The 26826-nt window shown below is 45.9% G+C and overlaps 1 protein-coding gene across 1 annotated transcript in view; it reads left to right on the top strand.

Annotated features, from left to right (window-relative positions):
* Positions 1 to 19867: 19867 nt before the first annotated feature.
* The window catches only part of LOC132831131 (beta-1,4-mannosyl-glycoprotein 4-beta-N-acetylglucosaminyltransferase-like), a 195265-nt gene continuing 188306 nt past the window's right edge, over positions 19868 to 26826 (top strand). The window contains exon 1 of the mRNA XM_060849122.1: positions 19868 to 19872. The gene's annotated coding sequence lies outside the window, so the exon portion shown is untranslated. The remainder of the gene's footprint in view (positions 19873 to 26826) is intronic.

The raw sequence follows: 26826 nt of genomic DNA, 5'->3' as shown, positions 1-26826 counted from the left end.
CTGTGTGTGTGTGTGTGTATCTGCACTGGGGCACAGTGTTCACTGCTGCATGTGTGTGTGTGTATCTGCACTGGGGTACAGTGTTCACTGATGTGTGTGTGTGTATCTGCACTGGGGCACAGTGTTCACTGCTGTGTGTGTGTGTGTGTGTGTGTATCTGCACTGGGGAACAGTGTTCACTGCTGTGTGTGTGTGTATCTGCACTGGGGCACAGTGTTCACTGCTGTGTGTGTGTGTGTGTGTGTATCTGCACTGGGGCACAGTGTTCACTGCTGCATGTGTGTGTGTATCTGCACTGGGGTACAGTGTTCACTGCTCTGTGTGTGTATCTGCACTGGGGTACAGTGTTCACTGCTGTGTGTGTGTATATCTGCACTGGTGCACAGTGTTCACTGCTGTGTGTGTGTGTATCTGCACTGGGGCACAGTATTCACTGCTCTGTATGTGTGTGTGTGTGTGTGTGTGTGTATCTGCACTGGGGTACAGTGTTCACTGCTGTGTGTGTGTGTGTGTATCTGCACTGGGGCACAGTGTTCACTGCTGTGTGTGTGTGTGTATCTGCACTGGGGCACAGTGTTCACTGCTGTGTGTGTGTGTATTTGCACTGGGGCACAGTGTTCACTGCTGTGTGTGATTGTGTGTATCTGCACTGGGGCACAGTGTTCACTGCTGTGTGTGTGTGTGTGTATTTGCACTGGGGCACAGTGTTCACTGCTGTGTGTGTGTATCTGCACTGGGGCACAGTGTTCACTGCTGTGTGTGTGTGTGTGTCTCTGCACTGGGGAACAGTGTTCACTGCTGCATGTGTGTATATATCTGCACTGGGGTACAGTGTTCACTGCTGCATGTGTATGTGTATCTGCACTGGGGCACAGTGTTCACTGCTCTCTGTGTGTATATCTGCGCTGGGGCACAGTGTTAACTGCCGTGTGTGTGTATCTGCACTAGGGCACAGTATTCACTGCTGCATGTGTGTGTATCTGCACTGAGGTACAGTGTTCACTGCTGTGTGTGTGTGTGTGTATTTATACTGGGGCACAGTGTTCACTGCTGTGTGTGTGTATCTGCACTGGGGCACAGTGTTCACTGCTGTGTGTGTGTGTGTGTGTGTGTGTATCTGCACTGGGGAACAGTGTTCACTGCTGTGTGTGTGTGTATCTGCACTGGGGCACAGTGTTCACTGCTGTGTGTGTGTGTGTATCTGCTCTGGGGCACAGTGTTCACTGCTGTGTGTGTGTGTGTGTATCTGCACTGGGGCACAGTGTTCACTGCTGCATGTGTGTGTATCTGCAGTGGGGTACAGTGTTCACTGCTGTGTGTGTGTATATCTGCACTGGGGCACAGTGTTCACTGCTGTGTGTGTGTGTATCTGCAGTGGGGCACAGTGTTCACTGCTGTGTGTGTGTGTATCTGCAGTGGGGTACAGTGTTCACTGCTGTGTGTGTGTGTATTTGCACTGGGGTACAGTGTTCACTGCTGTGTGTGTATATCTGCACTGGGGTACAGTGTTCACTGCTCTGTGTGTATATCTGCACTGGGGTACAGTGTTCTCTGCTGTGTGTGTGTGTGTATCTGCACTGGGGTACAGTGTTCACTGCCGTGTGTGTATATCTGCACTGGGTACAGTGTTCACTGCTATGTGTGTATATCTGCACTGGACTACAGTGTTCACTGCTGTGTGCGTGTGTGTGTGTATCTGCACTGGGGTACAGTGTTCTCTGCTGCATGTGTGTTTGTATCTGCACTGGGGCACAGTGTTCTCTGCTGCATGTGTGTGTGTGTATCTGCACTGGGGTACAGTGTTCACTGATGTGTGTGTGTGTATCTGCACTGGGGAATAGTGTTCACTGCTGTGTGTGTGTGTGTGTATCTGCACTGGGGCACAGTGTTCACTGCTGTGTGTGTGTGTATCTGCACTGGGGTACAGTGTTCACTGCTGTGAGACAGGGAGCAAGAGAAAGAAGCAAACACACACACTCTCTATTTGTTCCACCAACTCCTGCAGGTCCCAGGTCTCCTACACTAGCCTCAGATTTACAATAAAATGGTGTATGCCATGTTTCAATAGATACCTTCCTAAAGGCCGCCTCACACCCATTACCCTCCAAGGGGCTTTTTGATAAATTCCCTGTCAGCTGCTTTCCTCTATCCCGGTCAATGTGATGAACAAATGCCAGTTTTGCTCCTCACCTTGACATTGTGAAGCAGCTTCTGCTGTAGACGCAGACCGACACAGTCTCACTGTTCTCTCATGGGCAGTTTGATGCAAATTTCAAAGCCAGCATTGTCCACTAGCAGTCCTCCGGCTCTGGGCCATTGAGTATTGACAATACAGCTGACTCATGCTGACTCACCAGGGACCTCTATAGAACATAGAACATAGAACATAGAAGGATACAGCGCAGTACAGGCCCTTCGGCCCTCGATGTTGCGCCGACCGAATCCTACCTAACCTGTACTAGCCCAATAACTTCCAAATGCCTATCCAATGCCCGCTTAAATGACCATAAAGAAGGAGAGTTCACCACTGATACGGGCAGGGCATTCCATGAACTCACAACCCGCTGTGTGAAGAATCTACCCCTAACATCTGTCCTATACCTACCACCCCTTAATTTAAAGCTATGTCCCCTAGTAACACCTGACTCCATTAGCGGTAAAAGGTTCATAGTATCTACCCTATCTAAACCCCTAATCATCTTATACACTTCTATCAGATCTCCCCTAAACCTTCTCTTCTCCAATGAGAACAGCCCCAAGTGCCTCAGCCTTTCCTCATAAGATTTTCCTACCATTCCAGGCAACATCCTGGTAAACCTCCTCTGCACTCGTTCTAAAGCTTCCACATCCTTCCTATAGTATGGCGACCAAAACTGCACACAATACTCCAGATGAGGCCTCACCAGAGTCTTATACAACTGCAACATGACCTCAGGACTCCGGAACTCAATTCCTCTGCCAATAAAGCCCAGTACACCATATGCCTTCCTCACAGCACTATTTACCTGGGTGGCAACTTTCAGAGATCTGTGTACATAGACACCAAGATCCCTCTGCTCATCCACACTACCAAGTAGCCTACCATTAGCCCAGTAATCCATCATCTTGTTATTCCTACCAAAGTGAACGACTTCACACTTAGCTACATTGAATTCCATTTGCCACATTTCCGCCCAGCTCTGCAAGTTATCTATATCCCGCTGTAACCTACCACTTCCTTCCTCACTATCCACAACTCCACCGACTTTTGTGTCATCCGCAAACTTGCTTACCCAGCTTTCAAGTCCTTCCTCTAGATCATTTATAAAGATAACAAAAAGCAATGGTCCCAAAACAGATCCTTGTGGTACACCGCTAGTAACTGCGCTCCAAGATGAACATAATCCATCAACTACTACCCTCTGTCTCCTTCCAGCCAGCCAATTCGTAATCCAAACCTCTAATGTATCCTCAATGCCATACCTCCGAAGTTTTAGCATTAGCCTACCATGGGGAACCTTATCGAACGCCTTACTAAAATCCATATACACAACATCTACTGCTTTACCCTCATCCACTTCCTTAGTCACCTTCTCAAAGAACTCAATAAGGTTTGTGAGGCACGACCTGCCCTTCACAAAACCATGCTGGCTATCCCTGATCACGTTATTCCTACCCAGATGTTCATAAATCTTATCCCTTACCATTCTCTCTAAGACTTTGCCCACCACTGAAGTCAGACTCACTGGCCTATAGTTACTAGGGCTATCCCTACTCCCTTTCTTGAACAATGGGACCACATTCGCTATCCTCCAGTCCTCTGGTACTATTCCCGTTGACAATGACGACATAAAAATCCAGGCCAATGGCTCTGCTATCTCCTCCCTAGCTTCCCATAGGATCCTGGGGTAAATGCCATCAGGCCCAGGAGACTTATCTATATTCATCCTATGTAGCAAATAAGAGTATCTCTGTGAACACTGTTCCATGATCCTCTCTGTCTGGGCCCTTTTAGAACCACGCTACTGTCCCTTTAAATATGGCATCAGCAGCTCAGTTATCAGGACTATGATCCGACCCACAACTGCCTGTTATTATTGGTCAGTTCCCATGTCTGCTGGCTGTTAATTGGACAGATACAACCAATCTGCTTCGATATCTGTAGCCAATTGGCTCCATAATGCAAGTTGGACTTGAATATCAAGACCGTGATTCCTTTCCCTCTGGTGCACCATGACCGGAGACCACATGTGAATCACGATGGACTCCTTTACACATACAATTTACCAGAGTATGTTCAAAATAACACAAATGAATAAACCTGCCAATGGGGCTTAGTCTGTTAGGTCACTCCCTCAGCAAGTGTTCAATGCTGTATTCACAGCTTTCATTTTCACACAGCACCAGCTATTGGACAGATTTTATGTGCAACTAATAAGACCCTGAGCTCTCACAGTGTTCCCATCTCATTGCTGGTATAGGTAATGTCCAGGCGGTCAGCAGCATGATGTCAAGCTCCCAAAGATTGACTCGAATTCCATCTCACAAACAGGTAAGACAGACACGTCAGCACTGACCAGTGCACACACTCAATGTGTAACAGGCCTCAAACCAGTTTCCAGATATCAACCACTTCGTTTCAGTTCCCAATCCAGCCAGGACAAATATTGCAAAACCCACCCATCCACCAACACCCTCTAACCCATGCTCACCTCCCATCTTCACTCCCTCAAGTCCACTCTCACTTCCCTTCCTCACTGCCTCACGCCAACCTTCACACCCTGCACTCATCTTCCTCAAACCCAGCCTTACCTCCCACATTCTGCTGTGGACCAGACCAACCCCACCCCCCTCAAAATGTATCAAGAAGATAGTTCCAGACCCCATCTTATTTTAAAGGCAAGTGTAAGGCATTGTGTTCTCAATGCATTTCGATTGGTCAAACTACTAGGCTTGAACCAAAACATGCTTTATTCATACACTATCGTTAAAATACAGACAAAATAAAAATAAAACAATTGGCTTAACTGTAACTATTGATCTGTTTAACAAAATAATTTCAATATTGACTATTACTAATTAACTGTTCCAGTATAGTAACATCCCATAAGCACACCCTTGGAAAAGGTAAATTTAGTAAACTAGAGTTTCTTATATGCAATTCCAACAGCAGGAAGTGAACCCCAGATTTTAGCTGTAACAGAGAGAGGATTAAGAGCTTCGTGATCCCAGCAACTGCTCCTGAAAACTTAAACTAAACAAATAAATCCTGTCAGAGTTTGAGCCCACCCATCAGGCTGCTTCTATTGATCTAACTTTTTAAAAAAACCAAGAGCTCACAAGCAGTTTACTTTATTGCCTTTAGAGCAGACAGATTGTCACTTCTGTCTTAACCTTTCTTCATTACAAAAAGGATAAAGTACACCTCTTAAAGCCACAGTATTGCTCAAACACACCCTCACTCCCTCACCTCCCACCTACTCTTCCTCCTACCAAAGTGCATGAGCTCACACTTTCCTACATTAAACTCCATCAGCTACGTTTTGCCCACTCACCCAACCTTTGGGCGGCACAGTGGCACAGTGGTTAGCACTGCTGCCTCACAGCACCAGAGACCTGGGTTCAATTCCCGACTCAGGCGACTGACTGTGTGGAGTTTGCACGTTCTCCCTGTGTCTGCGTGGGTTTCCTCCGGGTGCTCCGGTTTCCTCCCACAGTCACAAAGATGTGCGGGTCAGGTGAATTGGCCATGCTAAATTGCCCGTAGTGTTAGGTAAGGGGTAAATGTAAGGGTATGGGTGGGTTGCGCTTCGGCGGGTCGGTGTGGACTTGTTGGGCCGAAGGGCCTGTTTCCACACTGTAAGTCTAATCTAATCTAATCTATCTATATCCCCTTGCAAGTCCTCATCACAATATGCCATCCGACCTGTTTTCGTATTCTCAACAAATTTGGATTTATTTTGTGTCCCTTTACCAAGTCATTAATGTAGACAGTAAATACTTGACCCCTGGGGCTGATCCTTGTGGCACACCACTAGATATGTCATTTCAAGCTGAAACCACCCCCCCCCAACCCAATTTCTGTGTGTTAAGAAATCCTCTCTCCATACTGATACATTAGCCAAAAAAAATCACCTTTTATGTGACACCTTATCGATGCGGGAGGAGATACTGACAGATCACTCAGATGGAGACGACACTGACAGACTGGTCAATGGTTACCTATTTCAGTTAGAATGACGGACCATTCGGGGAAGGTGACACTGACGGACCGGTCAGTGGGAGGTGACACTGACGGACCGGTCAGTGGGAGGTGACACTGACGGACTGGTCAGTGGGAGGTGACACTGCCAGACCGGTCAGTGGGAGGTGACACTGACGGACTGGTCAGTGGGAAGTGACACTGACGGACCGGTCAGTGGGAGGTGACACTGACGGACCGGTCAGTGGGAGGTGACACTGCCAGACCGGTCAGTGGGAGGTGACACTGCCGGACCGGTCAGTGGGAGGTGACACTGCCGGACCGGTCAGTGGGAGGTGACACTGACAGACCGGTCAGTGGGAGGTGACACTGATGGACCGGTCAGTGGGAGGTGACACTGATGGACTGGTCAGTGGGGAGGTGATAACGACGGACCGGTCAGTGGGAGGTGACACTGACGGACCGGTCAGTGGGAGGTGACACTGACGGACCGGTCAGTGGGAGGTGACACCGACGAACCGGTCAGTGGGAGGTGATATTGACAGACTGGTCAGTGGGAGGTGACACTGATGGACTGGTCAGTGGGAGTTGGTACTGACGGACCGGACAGTAGGAGGTGACACTGACGGACTGGTCAGTGGGAGGTGACACTGACGAACCGGTCAGTGGGAGGTGACACTGATGGACTGGTCAGTGGGAGTTGGTACTGACGGACCGGTCAGTAGGAGGTGACACTGACGGACCGGTCAGTGGGAGGTGACACTGACGAACCGGTCAGTGGGAGGTGACACTGACGGACTGGTCAGTGGGGAGGTGATAACGACGGACCGGTCAGTGGGAGGTGACACTGACGAACCGGTCAGTGGGAGGTGACACTGACGAACCGGTCAGTGGGAGGTGACACCGACGGACCGGTCAGTGGGAGGTGACACTGATGGACCGGTCAGTGGGAGGTGGTACTGACGGACCGGACAGTGGTGGGTGATATCGACGGACCGGTCAGTGGGAGGTGAGACCGACGGACGGGACAGTGGGAGGTGAGACCTACTGACCGGACAATGGGAGGTGACACTGACAGACCAGCGAGTGAGGGGCTGACACTGATGGATCACTCACTGGGATGTCGTACTGTCACATTGATCACTTGGGAGTTGATAATGATGAATCAGTCAGTGGGAGGTGATATTGTCAAGAGGAGATGATAAAGGAAGGTCCTGACAGAAAGCCTCACCTGTTTCTAATGAATTGCTTTCTCTCCACAGTCCCATGTCGTGGGCCCTGGGCCAAAGTGTGCGAAGAATTTATTTAATTTGTTTGGCCTTAGTCCTCTGGTTCTGAACTTTCTCCAACAGTTAAACCTTGAACCACAAGCTGGAGAAAACTTTTATGTCACAAGAACAGAGATACAACATTTACCACCATATCCTTTTAGCTGTTTCTATTCTTCACAACAAGCAATAGAAGGGAAATTCTTCATTTCTGTAACTTTCAAATATAATTTGGGGTGGCCTGGTGGCTCAGTGGTTAGCAGGGACCCAGGTTCAATTTCAGCCTCAGGCGACTGTGTGGAGTTTTCACGTTCTCCCTGTGTCTGCATGGATTACCTCCATGTGCTCCAGTTTCCTCCCAGAGTTCAAAAGATGTGCAGGTTAGATGAATTGCTAAATTATCATTAGGTGGATTAGTCAGAGGGAAATGAGTCTAGGTGAGTTACTTTTCAGAGGGCCGGTGTGGACTTGTTGGGCCGAAGGCCTATTCCCACACCGTAGGGAATCTTATCTAAATTCCAGACTGTGCCTCAGGGGTAACCTTCCATAGCTCCATTATAATAGCAGGACAGCCAAGGAAAACACTGCGCATGTTGTTTCAAAACAGATAGTGGCCATGACTGGAGAAGATGGATGTGAGAGCAAAGGGGATGCAATACGAGAATAGAGGGCTAAAAGCAGAGGGGACTGATTAAAGTGGAATATTTGAGGCAGATCAAACATTTCTGGCACAAATTAAGATTTCAATGAAATACTCCCAGATATATAAACAATCAGAACACTTAGGAAAGGCCGTAGAAATTAATTATCTAATGAGAAATAATATCTTCACGCTGGAACATTTAGGTCTAAATTAGGTTGAAGCCATAATGCCTTGGGAACATGGTCAATTATGAAAATATTTGCCACACTAGGACTGTAACACTGCTGAACAAACATGAGGAGCCTGAAGTTGAACTGTAAGTCAAGGGAAGAATTATGTACTTGTGTTAACAGTGGAATTAAAATTATAAGAGACTTGAATTATTTGCGATGGGCTGAGATGGAAGGAGACCTTGTATTCACGGGCATTACACCAATCAGAAAGGAAATATTACTTGGCCTGGCTTCTGAAGTAAAGAGTCATTCTGAAATTAGGGGAACAATTGGGAAACAATGACAAATGTGTCATTGAGAAAAACGTTCAAAAGTAAAATTCAAGGACAAAGAAACTTGAACATTGAAAAACAAAATTAGTTTGAGATCCTTTTCCCATATTCAGTGGAGGGACAAATGGTAGAACATGAGATCACCCTCTGAAAATGTATGTTATTGAAAATAGGAAGAGGTGAATAGTTACAAGTTCAGGGCCATCCAGGAAAGGAATGAGACAGTGGACTGGATTTTCCAAGAAGTGACAGACTCATGCAGATTCCTACTCCAGCCCTTCCTTTTTCCAAAACAAGGGAGCTTAACATTTCTGAAAGGAGATTCTGTTCAGGGCTCTGCCAGAACGTGGAGCCATACTTCCCACTCGACCCGTTCTTTCATAACACAGAACTGTCAGACGTTCAGGCAGACCTCCCCAATCCCTACGTTTCAGTCGTCAGCAGCCACATTCTGACATTTAAAGGTTCTGACAGCCACTTTGACAGCAGCTGTCAAACAGCAGTACATGAAGTAAGAGTGATGTTAGGGTTCTGGGAGGGAAGAGTGTTGGATGCATTCGGTCTAGGGGCCGGGTAAGCGGGGTACCAGCTGGGGGTGTGCAGGGAGAGGGGGCAGTGCCAGGATAGGAAGCCAGATGAGAAGGAGTTTGGGTAGTAGGTGGGTAGAATGCCAAGTGGGATGGGGGTAGTTGCCAAGTGGGCAGGATGCCGGGTGACAAGAGGACCAGGTAAGTGATACAGTGTTCAGGGTAGTTTGGGCTGTGTGGGACAAATAAAGTCCAGCAGGGTGGGGTGGAGGGGCAGGAGTTTGGTGTTGGGTCTGGCAGCAGGGGACGCGGGTTGAGGGTGGGGATAGTGTCTAGTCTCTACTTGGTTTCAATAGAAGGGCAGTGGGGGGTGGTGATCAGGTTCAGTCTGACAGTGGGGGAGGGGTAGGAATTAGGGGTCCGGTGTGGAGCTGGGGTGGGGGGGTGCGCGGGGAGTGAAAATCAGTTCATGGGGGAAAGGGGTTTTGGCCTCATGGAGGTGGCAGGTGGGCTGTTAGGTCAGAGTCTGGGGGAGGTGTAATTGGGGGTGTGTGAGGTAAATAAGACATCACTTGGTGGTTAACCCTAAAGATATACAGTAGCTAATAGTTAAATGTAGTTAATAGTCTAACTTTATATGAGTAACTAATTATTTAACTTCATTGGAAGTCTCCAAATTCTCAGATTTAAATGGAAACTTTCAGAGGTTTCCAGATAGAGAGCAACCACTTTCCCAGGCAATTCCTTCAGCGTCTGCTCCAGTTGGTTCCACATTCACAACTCACGGTTACACGAGATCAGCAGAAAGTCCTGGCAAGTGAAAAATCTGAGCCAATGTGTTAATGTTTAGGTGGAGATTAGATTAATTACAGTGTGGAAACAGGCCCTTCGGCCCAACAAGCCCACACCGACCCGCCGAAGCGCAACCCACCCAGACCCATTCCCATTCCACTTCATTTATCCCCCATTCCCCAACATTTATCCTTTCACCAAACACTACGGGCAATTTAGCACAGCCAATTCACCTGACCTGCACATCTTTGTATTGTGGGAGGAAACCCACACACTCACAGGGAGAATGTGCAAACTCCACACAGTCAGTTGCCTGAGTCGGGAATTGAACTTGGGTCTCTTGCACTGTGAGGCAGCAGTGCTAACCACTGTGCCACCGTGCCGCCCACAATGATTAGGAGATGATTAGGTAAACACACTTAAGAGCATAAGACTACACAACATAGGAGCAGAAATTAGGCTATTCGGCCCATTGAATCCCTTCCACTATTCAATCACGGCTGATAAGTTTCTCAACCGCTTTCTCTCTGTAACCTTTGATACTCAAGAACCGACCTCTAGAGGAAGTCATTGATAAGGTTCATGAAGGATCATCTCTGCAGTGTTTTGCTGGAGTGAACCATATTCCAAGGTAGTCAGTTAGTGAAACGCCATGAACAGGAGAATGTACTATCACAGCGGTCGCAGAAACCTTCCGAGCTTTCTTTAAAACTTTGAGAAGATTCATTGGCCGTGCAAAGGGAGGGTCCTGCTCTTTACCAGCCGGTATGAAAATTGGGGTGGCACATATACCCTCATTACCCCTCCTCCCACTGTCACACTGCAACCAGATACTTGGGGTTTTGTTGGCTCTGGGCTGGGAATGGGGAGGGGAGGGTCCTGTGGTTAGTAAGGGGATGTTGGGCCCCTCTCATGAAGGAAATTCTGGTTGTTTCCATGGTGAGGTAATTACCTCCTCATCCAATCTCCTGTGTTTTCCTGTACTATGGACCAGGCCTGACCCCACAATCCATTTCAAGAAAGTAGCCCAGACCCTAACTTTGTAGTTGTTTTAAGTGTAACATGGATAATTCCAGAAGAGGTACAGCTGGTCAAACCACTTAGTCTTAAACTAACCAGAATTTATTTACAAGATTACTGAAGGAAACACAAACGAGAACAGAATACAGAATAACTTGACCTATCTGAAAATCCAACAGATTATCCCAACTGAATGATGCTGTTCCCAATTCTTGCAACATTCACCCTCTGACACAAAAGGTAAAATCAAACACAGAGTCTTACAGTCGAGAGTGTGGTGCTGGACAAGCACAGCAGGTCAGGCAGCATCCGAGAAGCAGAAGTCGACGTTTCGAGCATAAGCCCTTCATCAGGATTGGGTCTTCCAGGAGAGAAATCAGAGAGAGATCAGCAATAACCTGCTTCTTTAGGTCCAGCAGCTTTTTCTGCACTATTACTAAAAACCAAACCAAACCAAAGAAAAGCTAAACTGGGAGAACTGGCCACTCCCCTGTTATTGGACAAGTGATTTTTTTCAAAATTTGAAAGCCTGTTGCATGAGGCAGTATCTGTTAGCTATCATCAAACTGGCCCTAAAACCCATCAACTTGGATTTTTTGGAGTCTGTGTCTTTAACGAACTCTGTATGAAAGAAACTAAGGACACCATAACCTTGTTAAAGAAACTGATTCATCACACCAGGGATCATGAGTAAAGTCCTACTCCTTCACATTTCTGTCACTTAGAGATGCATATATCCATTCCAGTCAGGATTAAAACAGCCTGGCTGTGTAGAGGGGTGTAGAGGATGTCAGCATATGTCCTCCCCTATCATTAATGTTCTAGTTTTGCCAGTCTGGGCTAGTAAGTTCTCAACCCATAATTTCACCTAGCAGGGCCCTCTCTCCTGTGAGTTGGCCCTCTATTCTGTACATATTTCCTCTTTCATGGTCCATGTTTGTGTCTTCTCCCATGCATGATCCTCTTCTCGCAAATGTCTCTCCCTTTCCCTCACTTTGTTAATGGCCTTGGACTGTGAGATCAACAGAGGAAGCAAAGAATCAGTCATGTGTCACCAACTGTACCCAACTGTAATTGCTGAGCTGTTTTGCCAGGGTGGGCCAAAGAGTAACCTGTGACACATAAAGAATACAACTTTGCAGTTTTCTCCCTGCCTTTTCCCTAACTGGTGGATTTACAGATGATACTCCCACATACAGTGATGTGATTAAAGCAGGGTTTCAGAACCTGCTGAAGCTGAAAGAGATGAAACAGAAATTGTTGCATCAGCAGCACAAGAGGTTAGTGACGCTATGTACTGAGCACCAGAGTCCACTTGTAACCAGGCAGCCCTGGCACTTTCAGCTGGTATCTGAGTGGGCATCCTACCAGTGACAGAACAGCTACTCTCCGAGATCATGCTACACCTCCTCACATAACCGCAGTAAACCTAACTAAGCACTGCTCAATGGACCTTTCTGAAATGTTTTGTTCCAACATAATGCTCAGCAATCTAACTGTTAATTAATGAGAGTTTTATCATTCATTCCATCTATCCCTAGACGCTGTACTGATGTCTCGCAGTTCCCAAATTCTCCTCGGCTCCAGGGAAAGGTTTATCTCCATACTGGTTTTATTATTACATATCTCGCTCAAAGCATACAGCTCTTAGAAATGTTCTGGAAACATTTCTAGCTTGTCAGAGTATCAGGGCAAGTGAGCAAGTCTGTTGGGATGGAGGTTTCTTCTGTCCCCTGACTTCTTTATTCATTCACTCATAGAACCTGGTCATTGCCAATACCCGCACAATGGCTCAGTGGTTAGCATTGCTGCCTCACAGCACGAGGGACTCGGGTTCGATTCCACCCTTGAGCGACCCTCTGTGCAGAGGTTGCACAGTCTCCCTGTGTTTGTATGGGTTTCCTCCTAATGCTTTGGTTTCCTCCAAAGATATACAGGTTAGGTGGATTGGCCATGCAAAATTGCCCATGGATGTGCATGAGAAATGCAGGATTATAGGGTAGGGGGTAGGGGTAGGGTCTGGGTTGGGTGCTCTCCTGAGGGTCACTGCGAACTCAATGGGCTGAATGGCCTCCCAGTTGATATTGCCAATCCTGAAAAGCTCTTGGCAAAATAGTGGTGCCTACTGACTGGAGAGTCGTATGTAGTGGGACACCCAAAGGCCAGTATTAAGATGAGCACTTCTGTTCTTATATATTAATGAGTTGGCCCTTGGTATAGGATATAATTTCAAATGGATGGCACAAATCTTCACAGTTTACGAAATGGTTAACTTCAAGAGAACACAAGTGAAATGTGCAATCACATGATCGTTACAAGTTAATGTGGAATACCATCTACAGAGAGGTGGACACATCATAGATTAGAGTCTAGATTAGAGTGGTGCTGGAAAAGCACAGCAGGTCAGGCAGCATCCGAGGAGCAGGAAAATCGACGTTTCGAGCAAAAGGCCTTCAGCAGGAATAGATTCTTCAGGAATAGCTTTTGCCCAAAACATCGATTTTCCTGCTCCTCGGATGCTGCCTGACCTGCTGTGCTTTTCCAGCACCACTCTAATCTAGAATCTGGTTTCCAGCATCTGCAGTCCTTGTTTTTACCTACATCATGGATTAGAGGCAGGGAGGGAATGGGTGATTCCCAGGCAGTCTAAGAAATCCAGGCGGATAGTTCAGGAGGCCCTTGAGTCGATTGCACTTGGTAATCAAAAGTCTGGTTGAAGATTTGTAGCTCGGGTGTCCGTTGTTGTGGTTCTGTTCGCCGAGCTGGAAGTTTTTGCTGCAAACTTTCGTTCCCTGGCTAGGGAACATCATCAGTGCTATTGGAGCCTCCTGTGAAGCGCTGCTTTGATGTTTCTTCCGGTATTTATAGTGGTTTGTTCTTGCCGCTTCCGGGTATCAGTTTCAGCTGTAGTAGTTTGTATGTGGGGTCCAGGTCGATGTGTCTGTTGATGGATGTTCTTGCCGCTTCCGGGTGTCAGTTTCAGCTGTAGTGGTTTGTATATGGGGTCCAGGTCCATGTGTCTGTTAATGGAGTTTGTGGATGAATGCCATGCCTCTAGGAATTCCCTGGCTGTTCTCTGTCTGGCTTGTCCTATGATGGTAGTGTTTTCCCAGTCAAATTCATGTTCCTGGTTGTCTGAGTGTATGGCTACTAGGGATAGCTGGTCGTATCGTTTTGTGGCTAGCTGATGTTCATGGATGCGGATTGTTAGCTGTCTTCCTGTTTGTCCTATATAGTGTTTTGTGCAGTCCTTGCATGGTATTTTGTAAACTACGTTAGTTTGGCTCGTGCTGGCTATTGGGTCCTTTGTTCTAGTGAGTTGTTGTCTGAGTGTGGAAGTTGGCTTGTGTGCTGTTATGAGTCCTAAGGGTCGCAGTAGTCTGGCTGTCAGTTCTGAGACGGTCCTGACGTATGGTAGTGTGGCTAGTCCTTTTGGTTGTGGCATGTCCTCATTACGTGGTCTATCTCTTAGGCATCTGGTGATAAAGTTGCGTGGGTATCCGTTTTTGGCGAATATCTTGTATAGGTGTTCCTCTTCCTCTTTTCGCAGTTCTGGTGTACTGCAGTGTGTTGTGGCTCTTTTGAATAGTGTCCTGATAGAACATACAGCCCTACCACAAATCCAACCCAAACTCTGGATCAGATACGTCGATGACACCTTTGTAATCATCAAAAACACAGAAATAGAAAAAACACACCGAATCATCAACGCCACACTCACAGGAATACGATTCACGAGAGAAGAGGAAAAGGATAGCCAACTCCCATTCCTAGACGTGTTAGTAGAGAGAACACCCAACGGAGAATTCACCACAAGGGTACACAGGAAACCAACACACACAGACCAAGTCCTAAACTATGAAAGTAACCACCCCAACACACACAAACGAAGCTGCATCAGGACACTATTCAAAAGAGCCACAACACACTGCAGTACACCAGAACTGCGAAAAGAGGAAGAGGAACACCTATACAAGGTATTCGCCAAAAACGGATACCCACGCAACTTTATCACCAGATGCCTAAGAGATAGACCACGGAACGAGGACATGCCACAACCAAAAGGACTAGCCACACTACCATACGTCAGGAGCATCTCAGAACTGACAGCCAGACTACTGCGACCCTTAGGACTCATAACAGCACACAAGCCAACTTCCACACTCAGACAACAACTCACTAGAACAAAGGACCCAATAGCCAGCACGAGCCAAACTAACGTAGTTTACAAAATACCATGCAAGGACTGCACAAAACACTATATAGGACAAACAGGAAGACAGCTAACAATCCGCATCCATGAACATCAGCTAGCCACAAAACGACACGACCAGCTATCCCTAGTAGCCATACACTCAGACAACCAGGAACATGAATTTGACTGGGAAAACACTACCATCATAGGACAAGCCAGACAGAGAACAGCCAGGGAATTCATAGAGGCATGGCATTCATCCACAAACTCCATTAACAGACACATGGACCTGGACCCCATATACAAACCACTACAGCTGAAACTGACACCCGGAAGCGGCAAGAACATCCATCAACAGACACAGCGACCTGGACCCCACATACAAACTACTACAGCTGAAACTGACACCCGGAAGCGGCAAGAACATCCATCAACAGACACAGCGACCTGGACCCCACATACAAACTACTACAGCTGAAACTGACACCCGGAAGCGGCAAGAACAAACCACTATAAATACCGGAAGAATCATCAAAGCAGCGCTTCACAGGAGGCTCCAATAGCACTGATGATGTTCCCTAGCCAGGGAACGAAACGTTTGCAGCAAAAACTTCCAGCTCGGCGAACAGAACCACAACTTGGTAATCAATAGTCCACTTTAGAAACTGGCAATTGTTTCTCAGGGAAGTGTAGCTGGAGCCAAACCCAACCACAGGGGGATGCGGGGATGCACCTGTACAGGAGAGAAGGGAGAAGAATGCAAGAGCAATGACAATGAGGAGTTCTCTAGTTAGGGGATCAGACGGGCATTTCTGTGACAGTACAATGACTCCAGGATGGTGTGTGTCATCTCCCTGATGCCAGATGTCACAGAGCAGCTGCAGGACTTCTTTCTAGGAGAGGGGTCAGCCAGACGCTGTAGTCCACGTTGTTACCAACGACATGGGTGGGAATAGGGAGGAGATAGGGAATTGAGAAGCAAATTAAAAAGCACAACCTCAAGCAGTAATCTCAGGCTTGCTCCTAGAGCCATGCAAGCATAACAGCAAGAGGATCAACTCATTGGATACATGGCTGGAGAACTGGTGTTTCAGTGAGGGCACCAGGCCTTGTACAAGTACAAGTAGACAGTTTACACCTTAACTGGACTGGCCTTCTCAGGGAGATTTACTAGTGCTACATGAAGTTGGTTTAAAAAAGTTTATCAGGAGTTGGGAACCTGTGGTGTATCCCAAATTGGAAGGAAGTTTAGCTGGTAACTCGAAGTAGAAAAGCTGCAGGGGAAACTAGAGAAACAAAGCCCAGCATTAAACAGGCTGAGCATGAAGAATCATGTCAAAAAGACAATGTTAAGGGCACTCTACCTGAAGGCAGACAGGATTCACTGCAAGACAGATGATCCAAAGGCACAAATAGTGATACAGCATTATGGGCGGCACGGTGGCACAGTGGTTAGCACTGTTGCCTCACAGCGCCTGAGACCCGGTTCAATTCCCGACTCAAGCGACTGACTGTGTGGAGTTTGCACGTTCTCCCCGTGTCTGCGTGGGTTTCCTCCGGGTGCTCCGGTTTCCTCCCACAGTCCAAAGATGTGTGGGTCAGGTGAATTGGCCACGCTAAATTGCCCGTAGTGTTAGGTAAGGGGTAAATGTAGGGGTATGGGTGGGTTGTGCTTCGGCGGGTCGGTGTGGACTTGTTGGGCCGAAGGGCCTGTTTCCACACTGTAAGTAATCTAATCATGATCTGATTCCCATTACGAAAACATGGGTTTATAGATGCTAGGACTGGGAACTGAATATTCAAGGCTATCCTTCAGAAGGACAGACAAGAAGGAAAAGGATAATAAAAAAGGATGGGATCAGTACATTTGAAAAGGAGGATCTCAGATGGGAAAAACAATGTGTGGGTGGAATTGAAAAAAAAAACAAGGGGCAGCAGAGATTGGTTGAAATTATTTTCAGAGCTGAAAATGTGTTGCTGGAAAAGCGCAGCAGGTCAGGCAGCATCCAAAGAGCAGGAGAATCGACGTTTTGGGCATGAGCCCTTCTTCAGGAATCTTTGGATGCTGCCTGACCTGCTGCACTTTTCCAGCAACACCTTTTCAGCTCTGATCTCCAGCATCTGCAGTCCTCACTTTCTCCTTGAAATTATTTTCAGACCACCAGAAGGCAGTAGTGGTATGGAGTAAGGTATTAATCAGGGAACGAGAGAAACTGGTAGCATGTGGAACATGGCGATCACGTGTGGCTACAATCTGCACAAAGACTGAGTAAACCAACTGAGCGCTAAAATTGTACGTGACACGTTTGTGAATTGCATTAGGAATGATTTTCTTGAGCAGTGTGTTGAGCAGCCAACGAGTGGACAGTCTATGTAGATCTAGTACTACATAATAAAAAGGGAAAATTAATAATCCTGTTGTAAAAGAATCTTTAGATGACCACAATTTGATAGAATTTTAATAAAATCTTAAGAACTAGGAACAGGAATAGGGAATTCAGTTTCTTGAGCCTGCTTTGCTATTTGATACAAACATAGCTGATTTCATCTTAGCCTCAACTCCACCTTTCTGCTTACTCTCAATAACCCTTCAATCATTACTGATTACCATCTCCTCCTTAAATTTATTCACTGTCCCAGCACCCACCTCACTCTGGAGTAATGAATGCCACAGACTCACGACCTTTTGAGGGAAGTAATTTCTCACGTGTTTTAAATCTGCCACCTCTTATCCTAAAACTGACCTCTCATTCTAGATTGTCCTAGGTAAGGGAGCATCCTTTCCATGTTTTTAGCATCTCATATACCTCAATTACATCTCCTCTCATTTTTTCTAAGCTGCTCAATCTCTCTTCATAAGACAAATCTGATCTCTGGGATCAATCTAGTAAACCTCCTCTGAACAGTCTCCAATGCAACGAAATCCCTCAAGGGGACCAAAACTGTATGCAGATGAGGTCTCACTAATGCTTTGTACGGTTTCAGCAACACTTCCCTACTTTTAGCCTCAACTCCCTTAGTAATAAATACCAAAATACCTCCTTATTACTTGCTGTACCTGTACACTCGTTTTCTGTGATTCATGCACAAGGACACTCAGGTGTCTCCGCACTGAAACATTCTGAAGTTTCTCTCCATTTAGATAATAAATTGCATTTATATGCCTCCAACCAAAATGGATAACCTCACACTTATCCACGTTAAACTTCATCTGCCAAATTTCAGCCAATTCACCAATCCATATCCATTTGTGAATTTCTTATTTCTTCATTGCAACTCACCTTCCTACCCATTTTAGTGTCATCTGCAAATCTAGTTACAGTATATTCTATCCCTGCTTCCAAATCATGAATAGAGATTTTAAATATTTAGAGCCTGTGTACTGAACCCTGTGACACCCCACTAGTTACATTTTACCAACAAGGAAAAAAATAATCAATTTATTCCTGATTCTCTACTTTTTGTTATTTAGCTAATTCTCTACCCAAGCTAATAAATGACCCCTAATCCCATGTAATCTTACTTTGTGCATTTTTTTGTATGTGGCACCTTATCAGATGTCTTCTGGAAGACAAGTTATATTATATCTACAGGATTCCAATTATTCACATTGCTTGTTATATCTTCAAAGAACATCATGTTTACAAATCAGCTCTTCAGTCTGAAACAATCTGAAACTTTGAAAAAGGGAAATTATGAAAACACGAGGCACAACTTGGCTGATGTGGATTGAGAAAATACCGTGAAAAGGCATGACTACATAGGCAATGAACAGTTCTAAAGTAGGTATTACATGACTTACAGCAACTCTACATATCTACAGTGCAAACACTCAAAAAGGGCAGTCAACTGGGGTTGACAAGACAAGTTAAGGATTGTATATGATCAAAAGAAAGGGCTTACAATGTGGCCAGAAATACTAATAAATCAGAGGATTGGGAAGATTTTAGAATACAGCAACGGAGCACTAAAATACTGACAAAGAAAGGAATAATATAATATAAACGCAATCTAGCAAAAAATTATAAAAATGGACATGGACATTTCTAGAGGTTGGTTTTATTAAAGGTGATGTTTGGTTAGGATACATGTGGGTCCTCTAAAATCATAGTCAAGAGAATTTATGGTGGGAAATCGAGAAATGGCAGAGAGGCTAAATGATTATATTGAGGCTGTTTGCACTGAGGAAGATACCAGAAATATCCCAGAACTAGAGGTCCAATGCCTTGGGAGTCTGAAGAGTTGAAAGTAATTTGTATAAGGAAGAGGGTTGTACTGGAGAAATTAATTGGGCTGAAAATTAGGAGAATGCCAGAACATGATAGAGTGTTAAAGGAAGGAGCTGAAAATGTGTTGTTGGTTAAAGCACAGCAGGCCAGGCAGCATCCGCCTATTCCTGAGATGCTGCCTGGCCTGCTGTGCTTTAACCAGCAACACATTTTCAGCTGTGATCTCCAGCATCTGCAGACCTCATTTTTTACTCGAAGATGTTAAAGGAAGGAGCTATGGATATAATTGATGTATTGGTAATCATCTTCCAAAATTCCATAAATCCTGCAGATTGGAAACTTTCACACACCAGCCCATTATTTAGGAAATGAGCAAGATAAAAAGATCCATCAGCCAGAAGTCAGGAGGAGGGAAAGTGCTAGAATCACTCATCAAGGACTTGATAAACAGACACTTGACTAAAAATGATCTCATGGGATATAGTCAGCTTGGAGTTTGAATGGAAAATTGTGTTTGATTAACCTGTTGGGATTTTTAAGGATGTTACTAATAAAATTGATAAAGGGGAGACAGTAGATATAGTGTATTTGGGTTTTCAGAAGGCTTTTGATAAGGTCCCCCACAAGAGGTTGGGAAGCAAAGGTAACACACATGGGGTCAGAGGTAACATACCAGCATGGATTAATGGTCAGTTAACACATGGAAAAAGAGTGTAGGAATAAATAGGTCATTTTTCAGTTTGGAAGGCTGTGATAGTGGGGTACAATGTAGATCAGTACTTGGCCTCCAGATGTTCACAATATATCTATAATCTGAAAGTGGCGATCAAACATGATATTCCTAATTTTGCAGAAGGTAAAAAGCTAAGTAGGAATGTATATTGTGAGGCAGGTGTAAAATATTTTCATGTGCATTTGGGACAAGTTTGGTGATGGGCAATACCATGCAGGATAGGATGCCGTGTGGGAAAATGTGAGGTTATCCACTTTGGTCAGAGAAACAGATGAGCTGACTATTTCTTCAAAGATGAGAAGTTAGATAGTGTAGGTATACAAAGAGGCTTGGGTGTCCTTGCCAGTAAGAGCTTACTTTCTGTTTTATTCATTCATGGGACGTGAACGTACTTAGAATCATAGAATCCTGACAGTGTGGAAGCAGGACATTCAGCCCATCATATCAACACCAACCCTCCAAAGAACATCCCACCCTACCCTATCTCTGTAAACCATAGTTAACCCATCTAGCCTGCACATCCCGGTACATTTTGGGCAATTTAGTATGTCCAGTTCACCTAACCTGTATGTCTTTGGATTTTGGGAGGAAACCGGAGCACCTGGAGGAATCCCGCGCTGACCATAAGGAGAACGTGCAAACTCCACACAGTCAGTTGCCAGAAGCAGGAATCGAAACTGGGTCCCTGGCGCTGTGAGGCAGCAGTGCGAATCACTGTGCCACCCTTGGCTGGGAATTTGTTACTCATCCCTAACTGCCCTTCATCTGACTGCCTTGCTTGGCCATTTCAGAGGGCAGTTAAGAGTCAAGTACTTTTCATTTGGTCTGGAGTCACATGTAGGTCAGACCAGGTAAGGTTGGCAGTTTGCAATCCCCAAGGAACATTAGTGAACCAGATGGGTTTTTCCAACAATTGACAATGATTTCATGGGTCATTGGATTTTAATTCCAGATTTTTAAAATTAAATTCAAAATCTATTATCTGCTGTAGTGGGATTCAAACCCAGGTCCTCAGAATATTGAATAAAAACAGAAGATGTTGCCAGAGCTGAAGAATTATAGCTATGAAATGATTGGAGAGGTTGGGGCACTTTCCTTAGAATAAATTAAAAATCACACAACACCAAGTTACAGTCCATTTTTATTATGTAAATTTTATTATGTAAGTTATGCAAATTACATAAATTATGTAAATCCAAATAAACCTGTTGGACTATAACCTGGTGTTGTGTGATTTTTAACTTTGTCCACCCCAGTCCAACACCGGCACCCCCACATCATGATTGAGGTATGCAAAATTGTAAGGGGTAGAGATAGAGTAGACAGGAGGAACCTGTTTCCCTTGGCAGAGAGCTAAAAAAAAAACAGGGATCATAGATTCAAGCTAAGTGGCAGAAGGATGAGAGGGGATGTGAAAAACATTGTTTTTACACAGAGGATGGTGGCTGTCTGGAATTCACTGCCTGAGTTGGTAGTGGTGACAGAAACCCTAGAATCATTTTTAAAATACCTCAATCTGCACTTTTAAGTGCTAAAAGTATCACAGTTGTGGAACATGTGCAGGAAGATAGGGTTAGAAAAGTCTTTGCGTTAACATAGGCAGGATGGATCAATTAAAATGTTCTGTGCTGTTTATTTCTATGATTCTACATTCATCCCTACTTCCTTACAGGATACAGCAGCTGCCACAGCAGCATCAAACAGCAGGCCAGGTTCCACGACTCACAGTGAGTAGGGCATGACCATGGGCTAGCAACTTACCGTAGAATTAATATGGCAAATGAAGGGATTTAATGTAACACAGTGCAGGAACTGATACATTGCAGAGAATGGGAACAATTGTATTTTGAAGGATCAGAGATCACTGCTGCATTGTGTGTGTGTGTGTGTGTGTGTGTGTGTGTGTGTGAGAGAGAGAGAAAGAGAGAGAGAGAGAGACTGTGTATGCATGTTTGTGGAGTTAACATGATATTGAATGCCATGAGATATATCAGTGTTACACAGAGCCGTATGATATGAGAGAGGTGTAGGGTAGGTGTAGAGGACTTTACAGTGAGGGGTGCGGGGTATATCAGGATGTTACGAGGAGGGGTGTCAGGTATATCAGAGGGTTACTGAATATATCACAGTATTAGTGAGAGGTGGGGGGTATATCAGGATGATACAGTAAGGGGTGTGGGGTATATCACAGTATTACAGTGAGTGGTGTGGGGTATATCAGGACGTTACAGTGTGGAGTGGGGAATATATTGTATTGCAGTGAGAGGTGTGGGATATAGCAGGATTTTACAGTGAAGGGTGTGGGATATATCAGGATGTTACAGTGAGGAGTGTGGGATATATCACAGTATTACTGTGAGAGGTGTGGGATATATCAGGATGTAACAGTGTGGAGTGGGGAATATATCACAGTAGTACAGTGAGAGGTGGGGGTATATCAGGATGTTAAGATGAGGGTTGTGGGGTATATCAGAGCGTTACAATGAGAACTGTGGGCTATATCGCAGTATTACAGTGAGATGGGGGATATATCAGGAATTTACAGTGTGGAGTGGAGATTATATCACAGTATTACAGTGAGAGGTGTGGGGTATATCAGGACATGACAGTGTGGAGTAGGGAATATATCACAGTACTACAGTGAGAGGTGTGGGGTATGTCATGATGTTAAGGTGAGGGGTGAGGGGTATATCAGAGTGTTACAGTGAGGAATATGGGATATATCACAGTACTACAGTGAGAGGTGTGGGGTATATCATGATGTTAAGGTGAGGGGTGAGGGGTATATCAGAGTGTTACAGTGAGGAATATGGGATATATCACAGTATTACAGTGAGGAGTGTGAGGTATGTCACAGTATTACAGTGAGAGGTGTGGGGTATATCAGGACGTTACAGTGTGGAGTGGGGAATACGTCACAGTATTACAGTGAGAGGTGTGGGGTACATCAAGATGTTACAGTTTGGAGTGGGGAATATATCACAGTATTACAGTGAGAGGTGTGGGGTATATCAGGATGTTAAGGTGAGGATTGTGGGGTATATCAGGATGTTAAGGTGAGGGGTGTGAGGTATATCAGAGTGTTACAGTGAGGAGTGTGGGATATATCACAGTATTACAGTGAGAGGTGTGTGGTACATCAAGACGTTACAGTGAGAAGTCGGGAATATGTCACAGTATTACAGTGAGAGGTGTGTGGTACATCAAGACGTTACAGTGAGGAGTCGGGAATATGTCACAGTATTACAGTGAGAGGTGGGGGGATGTTAGAGTGAGGGCTGTCATGTATATCAGGATGTTACAGTGAGGGGTGTCGTGTATATCAGGATGTTACAATGAAGGCTGTCGGGTATATCAGGATGGTACAGTGAGGGCTGTCGTGAACATCAGGGTGTTACAGTGAGGGCTATCGGGTATATCAGGATGTTAGAATGAGGGTTGTCGGGTATATCAGGATGTTACAGTGAGGGCTGTCAGGTTTATCAGGATGTTACAGTGAGGGCTGTCCGGTATATCAGGATGTTACAGTGAAGGCTGTCAAGTATATCAGCGTTGCAGTGAGGGCTATCGGTTATATCAGGATGGTACAGCGAGGGCTGTTGGGTATACCAGGATTTTACAGTGAGGGCTGTCGGGTTTATCAGGATGTTAGAATGAGGGCTGTCGGATATATCACGATATTACAGTGAGGGCTGTCGGGTATACCAGGATGTTACAGTGAGGGCTGTCGGGTTTATCAGGATGTTACAGTGAGGGCTGTCAGTTATAACAGTGTTACAGTGAGGGCTGACGGGTATATCTGGATGTTACAGTGTGGGCTGTCGTATATATCAGGATGTTCCCGTGAGGACTGTCGAGTATATCAGGATGTTACAATGAGAGCTGTCGTGTATATCGGCATTACAGTGAGAGCTATCAGGTAGATCAGGATGTTACACTGAGGGGTGTTGGGTATAACAGGATGTTACATTGAGGGCTGTCGGGTATGTCAGGATGTTAGAGTGAGGGCTGTTCGGGTGTATCCGATTGTTACAGTGTGGGCTCTTGGGTATACCAGGATGTTACAGTGAGGGCTGTCGTGTACATCAGGATGTTACAGTGAGGGCTGTCGGGTATATCAGGATGTTAGAGTGAGGGCTGTCGAGTATATCAGCGTTGCAGTGAGGGCTATCGGTTATATCAGGATGGAACAGCGAGGGCTGTTGGGTATACCAGGATGTTAAATGAGGGCTGTTGGGTATATCAGGATATTACACTGAGGGCTGTCGGGTATACCAGGATGTTACAGTGAGGGCTGTTGGGATGTCAGGATGTTCCCGTGAGGACAGTCAGGTATATCAGGATGTTACAGTGAGGGCTGTCAGGTATATCAGGATGTTACACTCAGGGCAGTCAGGTATATCAGGGTGTTACAGTGAGGTCTGTTCAGGTATGTCAGGATGTTACAGTGAGGGCTGTCGGTTATATCAGGATGTTACAGTGAGGGCTGTCAGTTATAACAGTGTTACAGCAAGGGCTGTCGGTTTTATCAGGATGTTACACTGAGGGCTGTCAGTTATAACAGTGTTACAGTGAGGGCTGTCGGTTATATCAGGATGTTACAGTGAGTGCTGTCGGGTATATCAGAATGTTAGACTGAGCGCTGTCATGTACATCAGGATGTTACAGTGAGGGCTATCGGGTATATCAGGATGTTACAGTGAGGGCTATCGGATATACCAACGTTACAGTGAGGGCTGTCAGGTATATCAGTATTACACTGAGGGCTGTCGGGTATATCAAGATGTTATAGTGAGGGCTATCGGGTATATCAGGGTGTTATAGTGAGGGCTGTCGGGTATATCAGGATGTGAGAGTGAGGGCTGTCAGGTACATCAGGATGTGAGAGTGAGGGCTGTCAGGTATATCAGGACGTCACTGTGAGGGCTGTTGGGAATATAAGGATGTTAGAGTGAGGGTTGTCAGGTACATCAGGATGTTAGAGTGAGGGCTGTCAGGTATATCAGGATGTTAGAGTGAGGGCTGTCGGGTACATCAGGGTGTCAGAGTGAGGGCTGTCAGGTATATCAGGATGTTACAGTGAGGGCTGTCGGGTATATCACCGTTACAGTGTGGGCTGTCTGGTATATCACCGTTACAGTGTGGGCTGTCTGGTATATCAGCGTTACAGTGAGAGCTGTCAGGTGTATCCGGATGTTACAGTGAGGGCTGTCGGGTATATCAGGATGTTACACTCAGGGCTATCGGGTATATCAGGGTGTTACAGTGAGGGCTGTCGGGTATATCAGCGTTGCAGTGAGGGCTATCGGGTATATCAGGATGGTAAAGTGAGGGCTGTCGGGTATATCAGGATGTTACAGTGAGGGCTGTCAAGTATATCAGCGTTACAGTGAAGGCTATCGGTTATATCAGGATGGTACAGTGAGGACTATCGTGTACATCAGGATGTTACAGTGAGGGCTATCGGGAATATCATTGTGTTACAGTGAGGTCTGTCAAGTATATCAGCGTTGCAGTGAGGACTATCGGTTATATCAGGATGGTACAGCGAGGGCTGTTGGGTATACCAGGATGTTAAATGAGGGCTGTCGGGTATATCAGGATATTACACTGAGGGCTGTCAGGTATACTAGGATGTTACAGTAAGGGCTGTTGGGATGTCAGGATGTTCCCGTGAGGACAGTCCGGTATACCAGGATGTTACAGTGAGGGCTGTCGGGTATATCAGGATGTTACAGTCAGGGCAGTCGGGTATATCAGCATTACAGTGAGAGCTGTCAGGTGTATCCGGGTGTTACAGTGAGGGCTGTCGGGTATATCAGGGTGTTACAGTGAGGGCTGTCAAGTATATTAGCGTTGCAGTGAGGGCTGTCAGGTATATCAGGATGTTACATTGAGGGCTGTCGGGTATATCAGGATGTTACAGTGAGGGCTGTCGGGTATATCAGTGTTACAGTGAGGGCTGTCGGTTATATCAGGATGTTACAGTGAGGGCTGTCGGGTATATCAGGATGTTACAGTGAGGGCTGTCGGGTATATCAGTGTTACAGTGAGGGCTATCGGGTATATCAGGATGTTACAGTGAGGGCTGTCGGGTATATCAGCGTTGCAGTGAGGGCTATCGGTTATATCAGGATGGTACAGCGAGGGCTGTTGGGTATACCAGGATTTTACAGTGAGGGCTGTCGGGTTTATCAGGATGTTAGAATGAGGGCTGTCGGATATATCACGATATTACAGTGAGGGCTGTCGGGTATACCAGGATGTTACAGTGAGGGCTGTCGGGTTTATCAGGATGTTACAGTGAGGGCTGTCAGTTATAACAGTGTTACAGTGAGGGCTGACGGGTATATCTGGATGTTACAGTGTGGGCTGTCGTATATATCAGGATGTTCCCGTGAGGACTGTCGAGTATATCAGGATGTTACAATGAGAGCTGTCGTGTATATCGGCATTACAGTGAGAGCTATCAGGTAGATCAGGATGTTACACTGAGGGGTGTTGGGTATAACAGGATGTTACATTGAGGGCTGTCGGGTATGTCAGGATGTTAGAGTGAGGGCTGTTCGGGTGTATCCGATTGTTACAGTGTGGGCTCTTGGGTATACCAGGATGTTACAGTGAGGGCTGTCGTGTACATCAGGATGTTACAGTGAGGGCTGTCGGGTATATCAGGATGTTAGAGTGAGGGCTGTCGAGTATATCAGCGTTGCAGTGAGGGCTATCGGTTATA

The sequence above is a fragment of the Hemiscyllium ocellatum genome, chromosome 33, assembly GCF_020745735.1.
Source record: "Hemiscyllium ocellatum isolate sHemOce1 chromosome 33, sHemOce1.pat.X.cur, whole genome shotgun sequence".
Lineage (NCBI taxonomy): Eukaryota > Metazoa > Chordata > Chondrichthyes > Orectolobiformes > Hemiscylliidae > Hemiscyllium > Hemiscyllium ocellatum.
The sequence above is the reverse complement of the archived record's forward strand: the minus strand, read 5'-3'. Positions and strand labels throughout refer to the sequence as shown.